The sequence below is a fragment of the Dromiciops gliroides genome, chromosome 5, assembly GCF_019393635.1.
Source record: "Dromiciops gliroides isolate mDroGli1 chromosome 5, mDroGli1.pri, whole genome shotgun sequence".
Classification (NCBI taxonomy): domain Eukaryota; kingdom Metazoa; phylum Chordata; class Mammalia; order Microbiotheria; family Microbiotheriidae; genus Dromiciops; species Dromiciops gliroides.
Genome location: NC_057865.1, coordinates 186588079 through 186607722, shown reverse-complemented (window position 1 = coordinate 186607722; position 19644 = coordinate 186588079). Strand labels below are relative to the sequence as shown.

Below are 19644 nucleotides of genomic sequence, written 5' to 3'. Positions count from 1 at the left end.
TGCATATGTTTGAGGCGACATGACTCATGATTGGCTGAAAAGAGAAGCAAAGGTGTGTGAGAGAGAGCGAGAGAGCGAGCGAGAGCGAGAGCGAGCGAGAGCGAGCGCGAGAGCGAGCGAGCAAGCACAGGCAAGGCATAGCCTAGGAATGATGGAATAAGGAGGTTCCCTAGAGCCTTTATATATTTCTTGACTTCCGAGATTAAATTCTAGATAGTTTTAAAAATAGACTCATAAAGGTGAGAATGTTCTATCCATGATTGAGCTGAGATTTCTTCTTGCCCTTGGGTCACAGAACACCCTTGTGTGTATCTTATCATTTACTTCTTAAGTCTTTGCCAATTATTGTTTTACAACTAAATTTGATAAATGTTTGCTCACTATCTGTGATCTTCTTTTGTATGACGTGTATTATCCTGATGAGAAGCTAAGCAAGCCGACTGAGATTAAGGTTACATAGCCCATGGTTGAGAGATCCCAAGGCCCTCCAAGGCCCATAGCAGTTCTTGCCTCACTCACTACCAGGGGAGAGAGAGACTAAATTTGGCTAGTCGACAAGTCAAACAGCAGGCACTTATTAGTATTTACTATGTGGCAATCATCATGATGAATGCCAGCAGGAAACAGTCATAGAATTCTTTTTTTTTTTTTTTAAGTCATAGAATTTTTGCACATACTCTGAAGTGGAGGAAAGGGTCTTCCATTCAGCTTTTATGGAAGTAGGCTTCCCAATAACCATGTGGGCTCAGAGCACATACAACACTCCTCTTCATGCTCCTAGGATTGGGTGCTTTGGGCCTAGTTCCCCTCTGGAACCCTCAAAAATGTACAAATGGAGAAAACATTAGATAGCCATAAAACTTGGATCAAATGGGCAAATTTTAAAATAACTTAATAAACTTATCAAATACCCTTCCTTAAAGGGATTGTATATGCCAAAGCGGGGGGGGGGGCGCTATTGATCAGTGGAATTGCTCCATCAACTCAAGGAATTGGGGATAACAAATTGAGATTTAATTGCATGTCAATGTGAAGAAGGTAAGCATGTTCCTGTGATGCAGTTTTGTAAGTAAAAACTGGTTGATTCAAACTGGTGTGAGAGGAGTCCCCCTTTTGTATTGGCCTAAAAGAACTGATCATCACAGAAGGCCTTTTTTTTTTTTTTTTTACTGTTTCTCTTTGGGTCTAGAGGATCCTAAGAGGAAAGCTAAAAGCAGTCACCCCATACATACACTGTATCAGTTGTTTAGGGGTTATTTTGAGTCCTATATGTGTTTTCTGCCTTTTCCATGGGTTCGTTTAAAGGCTGCCCTACACCACATAAAAACATTATTACTTTGAAGGCCTACACAGGAGTTAGGCACTTTAACCACATATATTTACTCACAACTTTGGGGAAATATATTTGAGCTGTAGTCTGACATTTCCCAAAGTAAACTCTCAGTAGGGACAAAGTGACCCAAAAAACTATAATTTGGGGAACTGACTCTCCCCAAGTAACTAAAAAAAACTGGACCCAGTCTACATAGGGTCAAACTTTGAGGTCTCTGGCCAAAAGTAACACAGTGGCCACTTAACAAATATTTCTTGACTAAAGAGGGAGAAAAAAGTTAGGATAATAATCTGGGAGGATGGCAGGCAAAGAAAGGGTTTTTTGTTTAAAAAAAAAAACTCAGGGAGCCCAAAGAGAAGGAGCCCATAGAAGGAGGTGAAATATGCATGAGAGCAAGTGATTGAGAAACACAGAATGCCAGATCTAAAGCAGAAAGGGCCATCAGAGGATACCTAATCCAAAGCCTTCATTTTATCTTGTTTCACTTGTGCAAAGTTTTATTTTATTCAAAAATAAGATGAAATATTCTTGAAGCTTTTTTTTGGAGGTTCATTCCCCTAATAAAACTCTTACAAATGCCAAAGATATCATTTCACTGACAATCAGAAAACCACAGCATTGTGTAACAAGCAACCCAGAAATAAGAAGGTTTCAGGGGAGTGAGGAGGGTGCAAGGCTACTTGGATAGCTTTAAACTGCTTCTAAGGACACAGATAAACCCATAGACCTCTCTTTCCCTAAAGCCTACAGTGGCATTGGCCAGCTTTGGAAGAGTATAAGATTAGTGGTCATCAGCTGCTGGTGGATCTCTTGGGGGAGTGGTCAATATGTAAATGGAGTGCTACAAATCCAGGGATCTCTGCTCTTTGGCTCCCCAGGCTCATCAAAGGTTCTGACCAGCTCTATAGAGAAACAACTAAGCAGTCAGTCCAAAAGTCTTTATTGAGCACTGGATTAGCTGAAGATCAGACCACTAGCAAAGGGAATGAATGAGCTTCGGGTTGAACCCAAAAGATGCATATTCTTGCTCAAAAGTGAGGCTCCCAGTTACAGCCAATGCAATTATGGTCACCTCAGATCTCGTTGCCATCTTTGTCCTTCTGCCTCCTCTGTTCCTTCTTCCTTAGCACCTAGTCTCTGCTCTTTTTTTACTGATTTCCCCTTTGTTGTCACATATCAAACTCTTTCTTTTGATAACCTGGACACCTTCACCTCTTGCCCATCTTGATAATCACTACCTAAGCTCCTTGGGCAATGTGCTTATTATGCTTAAATTAAAAAAAATTTTTTTTAAAGTTTTTGGTGGGGAAATGAGGGTTAAGTGACTTGCCCAGGGTCACACAGCTAGTAAGTGTCAAGTGTCTGAGGCTGGATTTGAACTCAGGTCCTCATGAATCCAGGGCCACTGCTTTATCCACTTCACCACCTAGCTTCCCCTGCCTAGTATGCTTCAAAGAGACAAAGAACTTAGTTTCATCACTATCACAGTAGTCTACCACCATATCTCCAGGGAAACCTTCCTCGCTTAGGGTATAATCAGTTACAACTGTTCAGCATTCCCAGGATACAGCTATAAGAACTGCAAGAGTTCCTTGGGCCAAATTAGAATAAAGAGAAGAAAAATGCAATGCAGGTGCTTGGCAGGATTGTATTTCCTAGTCAGTATCAGAGTCACTGTCCAGCAAAAATGTGTAACACATTGCTCATACATCATAATAATGCTAATACAACTATTAAATGACCCCAACCTGAAGGATCAGGATTCTGTATCCATATCCATACCATTATCCATATCCCCTAGAAGATATCCTTCCATTTATCTATCAACAGCTACATCCAGAATAGTAAAGCCAATATTAATGCCCACCCAGTAGTATCCCTGCTCTGAGATGAAGTTTCCACTCAGGTCCCAGAAAGAACCAATGTGCAACAGTGAACAGGGTTGGTCCTCTGGCAAACTGAGAAGCAACTTTTGCCCATTCTGGCATATATGTCTGTATCTCAATTATGGGCTCCTAGGATCCAATGCTCTAGCCTCTACCCACTGCTTTCCATCATTCCTCTACCACTGGCTCCTGACTAACCAACCAGATAATTTTTTCAGATTCAAGTCACAATGCAGCAAGCATCAAATGAAGAACTGGAACCCAAGTATTCTAAATCCCAAACCATGTTTTATTATCATCTCTCACTGAATAAAGAATATGAAAGAAAGGGTTAGCTTTAGGAAAGGTAATCAAAATCTTGCCTCTTAGAGATCCTTAAGGAATTTATCTTAATTACTAGGTAAATATGACTTCCATTTTAAAATATTAATCTGCTTTGCTTAAATGAATTGAGAAATCAAGCTGCTCAAAACTCACTGATCTAAGCATTTCATACAATCTTATTTATATCATTTTGCTTAGCAACCCCCTTCTTTTTTAAATAGACATTTTTTATCTAATGTTTTGAGTTCCAAATTCTATCCCTCCTTCACTCTCTTCCTTTCCTCCCACCCTCAGACAGTAAACAATCAGATATAGGTTATGCACATGCAATTATGTAAAACATTACATTTTAGTAGTCATTTTGTATAAGAAGACTCAAATAAAAGAAAAAAATGAAAGAAAGTGAAAAATAGTATGCTTCAATCTGTATTCAATCAATATCAGTTATTTCTTTGGAGGTGGTTAGTATGCTTCATCATTAGTCCTTTGGGACTGTTTTGGACAACTATTGCTGAGAATAGTTAAGTAATTCACAGTTCTTCATCAAACAATATTGCTGTCACTGTATACAATGTACTCCTGGTTCTGCTTACTTCACTCTATATCAGTGCATATAAGTCTTTCCAGACCTTTCCAAAATCATCCTGCTTGTCATTTCTTATAGCACAATATTTCATTACAATCATATACCACAGCTTGTTTAGCCATTCCCCAATTGATGGGCATCCCTTTGATTTCCAATTCTCAGCCACCACAGAAAGTTGCTATAAATATTTTTGTACCAATAGGTCTTTTTCTCTTTTAGGGTATGTCTTTGGGATATAAACCTAGCAGCAGCATTGCTGGATCAAAGGGAAATCCCTTCATTTTTACAAAAGCAATATGTATAGCCTCTGTTCTAAATTTCAAATTAACCAAGTTTTACTATTTAGATTTCCCATGAGGACTACAGTGCCTGGGTCAAGTTCTTATTTTCCTGGCTAATTTAAGATCTTATTTAGCCTTCTATGGTTTTATACAGCTGGGAGTGTTTTTAGGGACACTGACCCTTCATGGGAAACTCTCAAACTCCAATTTGGCAGATGTGACAAGGAAGCAGTACTGACAAAAAGCAGTTCAGAAAGTAGTCTGGTTTTGTGGCATTCTTAAAATGTATAAAGTTTTATGTTATTTCAAAATTGTTTTTTATTTTTAACAGGAGATATAGTTTTTCTTTTTAAAACTCATCCACTACCACATATTCTGTGAACACAATAAAGCTTTGAAATGACACTCTAAAATTTAAAATAATGAGTAACTCTAGTCTTCCTCAGCAAAAACATTTTCTCAGTTTTCTTTACCCTCCCCCTCACTTCAACTACTAATGTAAAGCACACAAGGGTAGTACAGTTCTGAAAGCAACGGAAAGGCTGAAAGCTTGCTTGAATGAAACAGGCTGCAGTAGCTAGCAACGAAAGGCAATTCATCAGATTAAATTTATTTATGTCACTAATTCTCCTGAATTGCTTGTTCTATATTCTAAGGAATGGCTTGTTAGTGACAGTGTTATAATTGTTGCACCAAATGTGAGCAACTGTTAGAGTGAGAAACATATGTGACCTTCCATGTAAGAATTATTCCAACTACAGAATTAAATACACTATTCATCACCATAGCAACAGCAAAAAACAAATATAAAAGCCAACTCACAGATCCCATTTTTCAGGCTAAGTGTGATCTGGGATGCACATATATGTGCATAATTTAAGCACAATGTCCTTTGCCAAAATGGTTAAAACAGATGCACAGTTTGCTTAAAAAAATATACATCATGTCATAATCTACATTTAGGAAATTAGCTGAAAAACAGTCTTCAATACATTTTATTTGCATATATGTTTTATACATAAGCTCTTTTTCCTGTCCTAGGGTGGATATTGATATACTTGTTTGGAAAGGCATTTGCTGTCAAATCTAGCAATTAATGTATAACAGAGAGATTGACTGTTTCCCTTTGCCATCTAAAAAAAAAAAATCCTGCAATCTCAAACATAGTAGTAATTTACCTTGGAATCAGTCAGGAACAATTAGGTTCAAATCATTTGACCAGTACCAGAGATGTTCTCTGAGAAAGTCACTCCAGTCCTCAGAATGAAAGTTACAGATCCTATGTGTATATATGTGAATGTACATGTATGTATGTTTGTATATGTATTAGTAAAATCAAAATCCAAATAACTAGAATAGAACTATAATCCTTATTAGTATAAGTAGAATCCAAAGAACTAGGACAGGTGAGGGGTATCTGTATGTGACAAGGAAGACTAATATTTGAGTTGTTTCAGTAAAAACAGGCTAACATACCTTTTATTAACTTTTAAGGTAATACAAGGGGAGTAGTAATCAGTGAAGCATTTATTAAGCACCAACTTTATGCCAGGTATTTTGCTAATCACCAGGGATAAAGGAAAGGAAAAGGCAGTCACTGCTTATTTTAACAAAAGGAGGGGGACTGGTCATTTCTTTGTGCCTTTTAAAAGATAGAAACCCCTCCCCCAAGCTAAAAATCCGATATTAAATGCACCAAAAAAGAAATTTTGAAAAAAAAATCAAAGGAGAGATAAACACAATTGAAAACTAAAAGCTAAACACAGTGAAGAGACACTTCATAAAATGACTGATAAAATAGCAAAAACATTAGCAAAACCAATCAACTAAATGAAATTTGAGAACAAGATTTGCAACTAATAGAAATGAAAAGAAGGAAATTATCAGAACTGGTTACCACTGGTTACAAGACAACAAAAGTGAAATTTAAAATCAATAAATATCTACAAAAATGCTCAAATGAACAAAACAGAAAACCAAACATTTAAACAACCCAATATATAGAAGAAAATGTGAACATGATATGAAATATTCACAAAACAAAACAAAAATCTAGAAGAGATAAATTTACAAATGAATTCTATCAAATACTTAAAAGAAAAAATCATCTTTATGCTATATAAACTATTGAAAATAAAGAGGCAATCTAACAAACTCCATCTATTATTCTAATAATGAAAGCCCAAGTGAGAAATAGGGTAATGAAAGAAAATCTGTGTTCTAATATCACTAAAGAACACTGATACACAATTTTATAAATAGAATCTTTCAAAGGAATTACAGCAATGTTTTTTCTTAATTTCATTATTACTGAACTAGATTTGTAGCAAAATTAATTATGTTAAACATTAGGTAAACAATAATGTGAATCATATGAAAATGAGAGCATCTCAAAAAAATGTGTGATTGCATCTTTAGATGCAGCAAGGGCTTTCAAAAAATGAAAAGGAGCGATAGCTTGAAAAGAGAACAAAGAAAGTCTTAAATCCAAACTTCATAGGGATCACAGGATTTATATCTTAAATATGGAACAGTCCTCAGAGACCATCTAGTTCAGGGGTTCTTAACTGGAGCCTAAGGTTAGATTTCAGGAGGTCTGTGAACTTAAATGGGGAAAAAATTATGTTTACTTCAATATAAGTGGTTTATTTTATAATCATCTACATTTTATTTTATCCATTTAAAAATATGATTCTGAAAAGGGATTCCTGGGTTTCAGACTGCCAAAGGGGTTTATGACACACAAAAAGGTTAAGAATCCCTAATCTAGTCCAAACTTTTCTTTTTACAGATGAAGAAGAAATTGAGGCTTAGGGACGTTCAGGGAGTTTACCTGAGTCATAGAGGTGAAATTTGAACTTGAGACTTCTGAATCTAGGGCTAATTCTTTTTCCCACTGTACTTTGTTTACTCCTCCTCCTCAAGATTGAGTCATTTCCCCATAGACAAAAAAGTCTAAAGATATGAACAGTTTTCATAAGAAGAAATAGGAACTCTCATTAGGCAAATGAAAAACTTTAAAATTCACTAACAATCAGAAAAAAATGCATATGAAACAAACCTGATGTATCAGTTTAAATCCATCCAATTATCAAAGATGGAAAATTTTGGGAAAACTTACTTGGGAAAGAGAGTAATGTCTACTGTTTCACTACTAGTGGAGCTGTAGACTGATTCCATTCTGGAAAACAATTCAGAATTATGCTTGAAAAGTTATTAAATTCTTCATAACCTTTGACTTAGAAATCCCACCACTGAGCTTATTCCCCAGGCAACAAGAAACAAACCTTCTGCATGCACAAAAATACTTAAAGCAATACTATTTGCAATAGTAAAAACTGGAAAAAGTATGTGCTCAGTCACTGGGGAACAAATTGTGGCATATGGATGTAATGAAATATCACTATACTGTAACAAATGATGAATAAGAAGACATCAAAAAACCAAGAGAAAGTGTACGTAGTAATGCCAAATGAAACAAGGAGAACCAAAAAAGTAACATATATAATGATTAAAAATGCAAATTAAGATAATACTAAAAGACAACATAATTTATGTTAAATTCAAGGAATAATATTGGTACCAAATTATTAATGTTAAAGGACACCCTTTCATTCTTTTAAAAAATGACAAACAACAAATGTGGAAAGTAATATTTATCATCAGTCATATTGATTCTATTAGATATTTTTATTAACTTTTCAGAGAATATTCTTGGGGGTAAGTTGGAGCATTGTAATGTCTATAACATGCTTGCTAAGTGAAAACAATATGTTATCAAGAAAACAAAATATAAAAAGTAAATCATACCTGTATTTTAAAATAAACTGATGATTTTTTTAAAATATAAAAGCAACTTTTCTGGGCAAACATGGACAAAACCCCCTAAATGGTACCTTGCTATCTTAAAGAAGAAGAAAAAAAAATCATACCTTATTTGCAAAGAAGGATCTCTTTATTATAGGGCTATATCAAGAATATGTCTTACCCACACAGAGTATACAAAAATTTGTATTTTTCAAATCTTTAAGTGTTTCATTCATTCAGAGCATTTCCTCATTTATTTAATATGTATGATGCATTCCCATTCAGTGATCTCACTGCTAGGTATATTCCCCAAGGAGGTAAAAAAACCAGAAATTTCTTTGTAAAAATACCATATTAATAATTCAATCAATAAACATTTATTAAGTGCCTGCTATGTGCCAGATGGATTCATCAAAGTGGCTCAGTGGATAGAACACTGGGTCTGGAGTAAGACCTAGTTCAAATCTAGCCTCAGACACTTACTAGCTATGTGACCCTGGGCAAGTCACTTAACCTCTGTTTGCCTTAATACACTTAAGAAGGAAATGGCAAAGCACTCCAGTATCTTGGCCAAGAAAACCTCACAGACAGTATTGGTGTGAAATGGTCCAAGGTGTCACAAAGAGTCAGACACAACTGAATGACTGAACAACAACAATGTTCCAGGTATGATATTAAGCACTGAGCACACAAATACAAAAAAACAACCAAAGGATAAATAGCAGTACTTTTTGTAGTAGCAAAGAACTGGAAAGAAAGTGGGCGCTACGGACTGAGGAATTTCTTTATAAATTTGGTGTTTTAGTGACATGGAGCATTATATTACACTATAAAAATAACAAAAATGCAGAATTTTGAGAAACTTGGGAAAACTTGTATGAACTGATGCTGAGAAAAATAGACAGGACCAGAGACCAATTTTATGCAGCTTCAATGGAAAGGAAAACAACATAACACTTCAAAACTCCAATCAATGCAATATTCAATCATGATTTCAGAAGACTGATAAAGATTCAATGAGATAAGGAACTCAAAGTGAAATGACATTTTTAGGTATGAAAAATTTATTTTTTTCTTTGGGGGTTGTTATTATAGAGGAGTGTACTTTAAGTGGGGATGGAGGGAAAGTCATTGGAAAGTAACAAAGATTTCCTTTTTAAAGAGCATCAATAAAACATTTTAAAAACAAAAAATGGAATGTCAAAGATTCAAAGAGCTGGGAATAAATGGAGCAGAAAATATTTTTCTAGTATCTTTCTAATAAAAGGCTTTAACAAGTGTAGTTTCACATTTAGAGACAGCAATTTCAGTTATATTCAAGTTGTCAGGAAGCAGCCAGTCAGTGCTTCTGTTATCTAACCAGTCCAGCTTGTTTTCTGCACACTCTGATTTACAAGATGGTGGGTAACAGACAGCAATAACAGAAGGAGAGTTTGGAAAATTCATTAAACTTCTAATAACTGGAGAATAATCTGTTCTTTGAAATTAGGCTTCACATGGCAATTTATTCATCTCACGTATACACATACACACACTGATTCAGGATTTCCTAGGATTAACAGAAAAATCCAAGCAATTCTTCCTTCCAGAACTAATTATATAAGTCATTTTTCTGACTTTTTTTTTAAACCTAAGCAACTCTCCAATATTGAGAGTATGGGCAGAATGGACATGTTTTATGCTTTGTAAAACTGAGGTATCTATGTCATTTTTGGAAATTTAATGCCTCCATGACCAATTAACCAATTCCCTTGAATCTGTTGAGTACCTAAGCAAGTATACTGGTTTATCTCTTATATCATGAGGAAGTTTAACAATTGGCCATATTATTTTTACCCTTAATTTTATGACATAGAAATTTTTCTTTTTATTTTAATGAGCCATCTAGAAAATGTATCAACTTCTCATTCAAGTTGTAGATAACCCTTGCCAACCATCTCTAGAGGCTTTATACTTGGGTTTTATATTATTAGTATTTATATCTGACTATGGGGCAAAAATATTTAGTTACAAAGGCCTAGAATATAGTTTATTCATAAGCAATGCTCATTACACCTCAACTTCCTTTAACTTAGTCATCTACTCATTTACCTGTCACCAAGGTAACAAAGAAACTGACTCACATATTCATTCAATAGAAGCAAGCAATGTTATACATAAGGACACTAAATTGCTTTAGGGGCATAATGACACATAATTTGAAGAAGTAGAATAAAGCTATTGATAAATGGAAAGTTGACTACTTAGCCATACAGTAATTTAGATGGGGACATGTCAATATGAATTGAAATTCTAGTCATTTCTATGAAGTTTAAAGGCCAATTCACTAACAGGAAAAAAAAAGCTTTTGCAAACAGGCATTCTAGTCATTAAACAAGAAATTCAATACATAGGCAATTCAGTAGACATTGAAGGTCACATACCTATCTAGCTTTTTCATACAAGGTAGTCAGGGGAAAAGAAACTGTCATCAGCAACCCCAGTGTAGGAAAATCAGTCAATGTTTCTATCCAAAGAGTAATGACCACTCAGGACTGACTATACTCAGAGTACAGATTGTAAGGAGATAACTCTGCCAGTGCCATTTGGCTCAAACTGCTTTCTTCCCAACTTATCATTGCTATTTGCCCACTGGAAACAACAGCTATATCAGTGGGCATTTGGGGTGGGAACAAGAATTAAAGGTCACATAGAAAAATGTTGATAAGAAGTATAACATAGGAAGAGGAGCATTAGGGAAGAAAAAATTCAACAGGATTAAAAAAGAACAGAATTCAGTCAAAGAAGAGATGAACAAAAATACTCATTTACATTTTACTAAAAATAGCTATTTGTTAATTATCTAGGAAAATGAGATAAAGAGCTAAAACACTAGATGAAATAAGAGAAAGGTTACTTGATTTTTTAAACGATGAAGAAAAAACTAAAAATTAACAGAAATGAAAAGATTACTATATTTATTTTTGCACAAACAAGGTTCTAAACTAAATAAATTCTTGAGATCTTTTCCTAAGGAAGAAATTAATAAATGATAATAATAGAAGTCAATATTTATATAGTGTTTTAAGACATGCAAAGTGCTTTACAAATATTATCTAATTTTATCCTCACAACAACCATGGGAGATAGGTGCTATTATTATCCCCACTTTACAGATGAGGAAACAGAGGCAGATTAAACAGATGTTAAGTGATTTGTGAGATCTGAATTCAGAACAGAGTCAAACAGCTAGCAAGTACCTGAGGCTGGATTTGAACTCAGGGATTCCACAGATATTTCTCTGTTCTTTTTTCCCCTTCAAATTGCCATTTCATTCTTAAGCAAATGTCTACATATTGCCTTCTACTAATACTCTTCTGAGAGATTTTCAAAATTTCAAAATTCTTGAAAGGATGTTATATATAATTCTGCACTACACTTTTAGTGCTGCGTAATACTTCAATGTCAATACATCTGTGTGTTCATCAGTGCAAAAGGCCACCCAACCCTCCCCTCTTATCTCATGTAAGTCTTATCCATGAAAAGAAAATCTATTCAATACACTGGAGATCTTTGAGGTCTTTTTCCACTTCATGAGATACACTGGAACACTTAGGCTATGTTATTGTTCCCTCTCATTCTATGACTAGTCTACCTCATTGTCTAACAATATATCTCTTTAATAAAATGTCTTATACCACTTCTTGACTATGTCACAAGACCATTGTAAATATGTTTCTGTTCGATAGTACCAATCATGTCAATTATCTGTCCAAATGTCCTTTGAGTCACCCACAAATTTGACTCCTCAGAAACTGAAGTGTCCTAAGATTTACAACTGGAGTGTCACCAAGGAGGACATTTTTTTGTTGAAAAAATGGGTATTGGTTCTGGGAAACAACTTAGCACGGTACTTTGCCAAACTGCATCTAACTCTAGAATATTAAAGAGCCATCTCAATGAGATCCATGATTATTCAAAAGAGAAAAGACTAACAAGACATATAAGAAAAACAAGGAGCATAAAAACAATGTTGATTTCATATAACAACATTCAATTAGTTTAAAAAAACAAACAGGTATTTGGCCTACGGGGTACAAGACATTATGCTAAGTGTTAGGGATGTAGAGACCTAAGATGGGAAAAAAAGAAATTTTACAGCCATTACGGGACTTGCATTTTAGTGGGTAATGTAGCACATACACAAATAAGTATATTACAAGGAAAACTGGGACAAGGGTGAACATTAATAGGAGGAGATGGGAGACAGAGGGAAGGGATAACAGAGGGCTTCATGGAAGTGGCAGCACCTGAGCTGAGCTTTGAAGGAAGACAAAGATTCTGAGATACAAATGAAGAGCCTGAAATGCCAGAATAAGGGGTTTTAGTTTATCCTATAGGCAATGAGGAGCCACTGATGGTTTCTGAGCAAGTAAATAACATGGCTACACCTGCTCCTTAGTAAGATTATCTTGGCAACTTTGGGAAGGGCAGGTTAAAGACAGAAGAAACTAAAAGCAAGATCAATTAGGAGGCCACCAAGGCAGCTCAAGTGAATCAATTGGGATGATGGCTAAGTGATTGTAAAAAAAAGGAATACAGAGCTGGATGGCCAAGTCTATTGAGTTAATACATATCAAGGTTAGTTAATGTTTGTGACAGATCCTACAGATAGATACACAAGCTGGGCTTAGTAACTGGGTAATTTTAAAATGTTTTTATCAATCTTAAACTCCAAAAAAGAAAATAATAATAGCTTATATTTGGATAGTTCTATACACTTTTCAAAGCATTTTCCTGTCCATTATATCATTTCAACCTCAAAATAATCTTGCAACGTAGGCTGAGCAGGAATTATTATCTCCACTTTGGACACAGGAAAATCTGTATAGAGTTTGAGTGACTTTCCTAAAATTACTTGGTAAATGATATCCTCAGTTTTCTACGATCATATGCTGAGGGTTTTCACATCTCATCTATAAAAATACTTACCTTAAAAATGAAAATATAGCTCCTGTTCTTAGTCCACACAGTTCACTCTGTAGATTCAATGATGTAACCCTTAATAAATGGCCTGCAAAAAAAGTGAAAATTCATAAGTTTCAGCACTGAAAAGTACAGTTCAATTATCTTTTCAAACATTTTTGTTCTTTTATTGTATTTTGAAAAGAATGAATTTAGGTTAATTCTGCCTTGGATGGCAAACTCTCTAACATACTATCATTTGGAAAGTCATATAGACCATAAAATAAGTTTAACCAAATAATCTGCTTTTGCTTCACCTTAAAATATAACTACTTTAAAGAAATTACTTTTAAAAATCATAAATTACTTTTAAAGAACACTTTAAAATTTAAAGGTAGATATTTTAGCTCCCTATATTCCGTTACATATCCCTAATACATATAGGGCCCAGGGTATTTTATAATGTTACTTCCTTTTAAGTCATATGTTACTAAATGAGATCTACTTTAAATATTGTTTCAATAGCCAATAATCAATGTGCTTCATTATGTACTCATAAAAATAATTTTACATGTTGGTATGACATACATTGAAAAATAACATTTTCAATTAATATTTATAAGTTCATTTTAAAAGTAAAGCAGAATATATATATATAAGGGTAGTGAAAAATAGGTATGGAATTATTCATGGAAAGCAGGGATAATATATGATGCTCCAAATAACCCACATTTTTTCCACAGGACTGTTTAAAGAGTTAGCAGTAACAACTTCCTCCAAACTAATTCCTTTTATGATGGAGTAATGTAAAGGTTTCAGATAATCTTGTTCTCCACAATAATTTCTTATATATGGTACTGGTTATGCTTGAGCTAAAGTTTGGAAATGTCAATACAAGTACATTGACCCTTGATTCAAAACCTAATACAGAAACAAGTTATTTTCACAGAGTTCATTTATCCAGCGAGTATCTGAAGTATAGCTGAAGAACTAGAAAAAAAAAAAAAACAATCCATGAACTGGGAAAATGGACATTACAGAGGTCATGCACTAAATTTCAGTCACTTTAATTGCAGTAGAGTCCTTCAGATGCTTACTCAGTACTTGATTTGTAGAAAATCCAAACAATCTTGGTGATGTTTTTACAAACAGTACTTGATTAGATGCAGCAAATTACAAGTAAAAGTAAGGACAGTTACAGGCAAAGAACTGGGGATGGGAGAGTTGCCCAGCAATACAAAGACTATCAATCAATATATAGACCATCTCTTACTGAAAAAGGTAAAACTATCCATTAAAAAAGCCTGTTGGTGTTGATATTTTCCTCTTTTTCCCTCTTTTTATTGTTTGTAAAAAATAGAATTTGACATATGGGATAGCTCTCTGGGAGGGGAGTGGTTGAAACATACTGAAGATAACTATGAAAAAACAAAACAAAGGGGAAAAACTTTGGAAGTGTGAACTGAATTAGTGTCTTAGTTTTGTTCCCTGAAAGTTTCAATTCAGCAGTGATCCATCAGACCTCTGCTCCTAACTTTTAAAATGGAAGAAATCACTGAAATTACCTAGAACCAGTAATCTGGATACGGAAAAGTAGCTAAAGGGGATAAGAAAGGGGTGCAGTCATTAATGGAACACTGGTGGGGTACTGATACAAATCTGCAGCATAGTGTTGGGTATAAGTTCAATCCCCTACTAAAAAAAAAATAGTGATACTCAGAAAGGAAGGAAAAAAGAATAAACAATTTAGAAAAGGTAACAATACAATGAATAAATATCATGGGATCAAAAATATCAACTTGAAAAACACTCAATAAAAGGGAAGCAAAGGAATAAATTCTATAGGACCTCCAGAAATGATCATAGAACAATAGCAAGAAATCCCAGTCTCCTTTTAAAAATGAAATAAAACAATCAAGAGATTTATTAAGACAATAAGGGGGCAGCTAGGTGGCGCAGTGGATAGAGCACCAGCCCTGGAGTCAGGAGTACCTGAGTTCAAATCCGGCCTCAAGACACTTAACATTTACTAGCTGTGTGACCCTGGGCAAGTCACTTAACCCCAGTTGCCTCACTTAAAAAAAAAAAAAAAAGATAATAAGGAAGAATGACAATTGGAAAAAATAGAGCTAAGAAGAAATTTTAAAAGGTAAATGAGAGAAGACAATTGAGAACTTATGACGGAGAATCCCTACAAAGTAGAGGGGGTAGAGTTGGAATTGAAAGTCTAAAAAAGACTAAAAAAAAATTACCTTGAAGATAAACTGTAGAGAGATAATAAAAGGATGGTAGGTCTCCCAGAAAACATTGAAATTAAGTGGTGTAAGGAAGGAAAACATTTGTTAACTGCCTACTATGTGTCAGGCACTGTGCTAAATACTTTATAAATATTCTTTCATTTGATCCTCACAACAGCTCTGGGAGGTAGATGCTATTATTATTCCCCTTTTACAGTTGAGGAAGCCAAGGTAAACAAGTTGAGTGACTTGCCTAGGGTTCTACAGCTGGTAAATGTCTGAAGATGGATTTGAACTTCCTGACTCCAGGCCCAGCACCCTTTCCACTGCACCCAGAAGTATGGAAAATAGAAAAGAAAGTAGAGCTCAGTAAGATCCAGAGAAAAAAAATCTGAAGTTTAACTCACCAAGAAACATAGTAATCAAACTTCAGACCTTCATCATCAAACAAAAATACTGCAGGCAGGAGAAATTCGGTTACCTACCAATGGGGAAAAAACAAAGATCACCATATAATACAACATAACCTACAGAAACAGATTAATCATTTTTTTAAAATGGGCTTTCAGTAAGAGAATATTTGAGTAATGGAAATATTTGAGACATTCCTTCAACAAAAAATAGAGGTGAGCAGGGTATTTAAACATTTCAAACAAAAGAAACACAAGAAAGGTAACTAAGTATAGGTAACAACAACAACAAAACTAAGGAAGGAAATTAATACTTTTGTTTTCCCTGGAGCTATACAAGGCTACTATTTAATAAAACTTTTTAAAAGACCTTTTAAAAATAATTGTCTAGCACTAAAGAGAGAACAAGAGAACACACTGGAACAAAGAAATGTGAGGGACCAAAGATGTCGTAAGGCTAAAAGAGTCAGAATGAAGGAAGGAGAAAGAATTAAAATTAATATTTCTTAGAACAAAACTCATAAGTAAATCAAGGTTTGGAGGAAGGGTTCCTCATACTGGAGAGAAGTTGCTTGAAAATATAGAGACAGAAGAGAGCTTGAGATTAAGGGGATAGGGGTTGTCAGTTTTTCATTCTAACACCCAGCCTAAGGAAAGAAGGGAGGAGAAGAGGGAGGAAATCATTATGGATGAGGGAACAGGGTAGAGAGAAAGTAGGAATTTGTTTACATAAAAGGGAAAGAGAATGTTCTATTTCTCATAACTGGGGTGAATGAGAAGAAGGAAGAGATAGGGTGAATGGGAATAGGATGAACTTCACTCTTATCTGACAAAGGAAGGTTAAAAACACAGAGTTTAATGCAGAAAGACATCAAACTCAATAGAATTTTAAAAATGAAGATTAGGAGGAAGGGTTGTTTGTTACAGGGATGATAATACCACAGATAGAAATGTCAAAAGCAAAACGAATTTTCTGATCTTGAATGGGGGATCCTAAGGGAAAAAAGAAATGAAAGGAAAAGAGTTGGAATATAAAGGATAATCCATCAACTGTTGAATGGTTGAACAAAATGTAGAATGCAAATATGATGTAATATTATTTTGCCATTAGAAATAAAAAGATGATATTTTGATTAATAAGGTATAAAAAGAAATTATAGAAATAATAAACATATTAGAGACAATGGCAATGAAACAACAAATGATAAATTTGGGGATACAGCTAAGGCAAACTTCAAAGGAAAAATTATGCAGATGTACAACAGATCTGTGATTCCATCAGTAGACAAAACTCTAGTATGAAAACTCCCACCACCAAGGAAGATCATGACTCATAGGACTTTGTATTTTAAGTATGAAGACATTGTCCGAGACACATAAAGATTAAGTGAACTGTATGGGGTCACATAGCTAGGAAGTAACTGATGCATCATTTGAACCCAGATTTTCCTGAGGCAAAAACTCTATCCACAAAGCCAGAGAGAGAGAGAATATATATTTCTGAAAATATATAAATGTTACAAATGTTCTCCCATCCCACATACATGAAAGTTGCACAGCTAATTGGCCTGTGCTCCCCTGCATACATGGGACCACTGAAAAGCACCCTTGTCTCAAGGTACTATGAGGAATACTATCACTTCACAGACTTTATATTTTAAATGGTTACATTAGGGGCAGCTACGTGGCACTGTGGAAAGAGCACCCGAGTTCAAATCCGGCCTCAGAACTTGACACTTACTAGCTGTTTGACCCTGGGCAAGTCACTTAACCCCAAATGCCTCACCAAAAAAACAAAAACAAAAACAAAAACAAAAAAACCCTGTTACATTCCGGGCTATAAATCTAAGGTAGCTCACCTATCATTGGCTTGTTTTGTTTCCCTCCAACTGACAACATCCTCTGGCACATATTAGGGCTGTTAATATCCACTTGGACTTCAAGTTCATTGATAATTGAATTCAATTAGTGAAAGTATGGCAAATATATTAGATATATATTAGAGTGCAGTATCCACTAACTTCTCTGCTCCAACTCCTAAAGCAAAACCATTACCTTTCTCTTTTGCCTCCCAAGGTATGGGAGAAGAAACCTACAAGTTCAGTATTTATGATAAACCTCCCATGTGCCAGTTTACAGGGAGGGAGTAGAACACAGGTAATTTAACTCCTCACAGGATGTCACACAGGAAATGGAAAGCACTGCAGGAATAACTCTCTTGGTAACAGCTATATATACAAATAGGATAGCAGGATCATGATCTCCAGGATCCAGTGCATTGAAAACTACACAACTCATTTTTGATCTGGCATATATTTTTTAAATGTCTGACAACCTTAGCAATGAAAATACCTGGTAACTGACTGGCAGTTGCCCAGTAGCCATGCTATCCTCCAACTTTATTCCCCCTTCTTGGCTAAGATCAGAGTTTTCATAAGCCAGAACTGGAGGAGTAAGAAGGTAAGTGGGAGGCCAGTCTTTCCTCACAGCTCCTTAATTCACCAGGATGAAATTACAGGTGTACAATCAAGTTCATTGTTTCATTACAGAAGTCAAAGCAATGGGAACGATTACAACTTTTTGAAGAAACAGAGTGAAGGACCATGAATATTTGTTCCTAAGCTACTGACTCTGTCTTGCTATTCATACTCTAAAGGAAAGAGCTCCTAAAGGGATTTAGGAGACATGGGCTGAAGTAATAGAATTCCCCCCTATATTCTTCATAATACTGAATATACAACTCAAATTGTTAATGACTCAATCAGCCCTAAAATGAATTAAAAACATATTTCCATTCCTTTCTCCTTGCCTGACATCCTGTCATTTAGAAATTACTTTACTAAAGTCTTTGGAGAAAGCTTTTAAGAAAATAATATATTTTATTTTAACATCATCTATATTTACCTGTAACTCTTGAAAACCCAAAAGGCTAACACCACACAGGGAACCACCTTTTATGTCCAAATCTAACATTGAAACAAGGAGCCAAGAGGCTTAGCTATTATTTCTTTTTCCTTTTTTTCCTTCAACCTCCACTAATCTTTTGTCAGATCCTCAAGTCAAACCAATTCAGGATATGCTGGAATTGAAGACAAACCAGAAGATATATTCTAGCATTGGCAATCCCTTAAGGAATCACTGTCTTTGAGATACTGTTTTTCCAGATATATTTCCTCCACCTTCTACCACTACCTCCTCCCCCTAGGAAAATTTGTAGTCCCTGAAAATTGTATGTAGTTATCTGGTACCAGGTTATCTGTAAACATCCATCACAAGTGTAATAAATTAGCAGGTAGAATAGTCACATGTAACCATCCAAACTAAATAGTTCACCTGCAATATCCCGTACATCATCACTTTAAATAGAATGCCACCAATTGTAAATTTACCCAACCATTCTGGAGAACAATTTGGAACTATGTCCAAAGGGCTACAAAATTATACATGCCCCTTTACCCAGCAATACCACAATTAGGTCTGTATCCCAAAGAGATAAAAAAAAATAAAGGAAAAGAACCTAGATGTATAAAAATATTTATAATAGCTCTTTTTGTGGTGGCAAAGAATTGGAAACTGAGAGAATGCCCATCAATTGGGGAATGGCTGAATAAGTTGTGGTATTTGACTATGATGGAATACTACTGGGCTATAAGAAATGACAAGTAGGATGATGTCTGAAAAACCTGGGAAAACTTACATGAACTGATGCAAAATGAAGTGAGCAGAACCAAGAGAACATGGTACATGGTAACAGCAATATTGTACAATAATCAACTGTGAATGACTTAGCTGTTCTCAGAAATACAATGAGCCAAGACAATTCTATAGGACTTATG

At 35.1% G+C, this 19644-nt stretch overlaps 1 protein-coding gene and 1 pseudogene across 1 annotated transcript in view; both read right to left on the bottom strand.

Annotated features, from left to right (window-relative positions):
* Positions 1-19644, bottom strand: part of EPS8 (epidermal growth factor receptor pathway substrate 8) — a 263798-nt gene that overhangs the window by 181541 nt on the left and 62613 nt on the right. The window contains 2 exon segments of the mRNA XM_043969277.1: positions 13189-13270; positions 15806-15879. The gene's annotated coding sequence lies outside the window, so the exon portion shown is untranslated.
* On the bottom strand, positions 1247-18781 carry LOC122728891 (annotated as a pseudogene).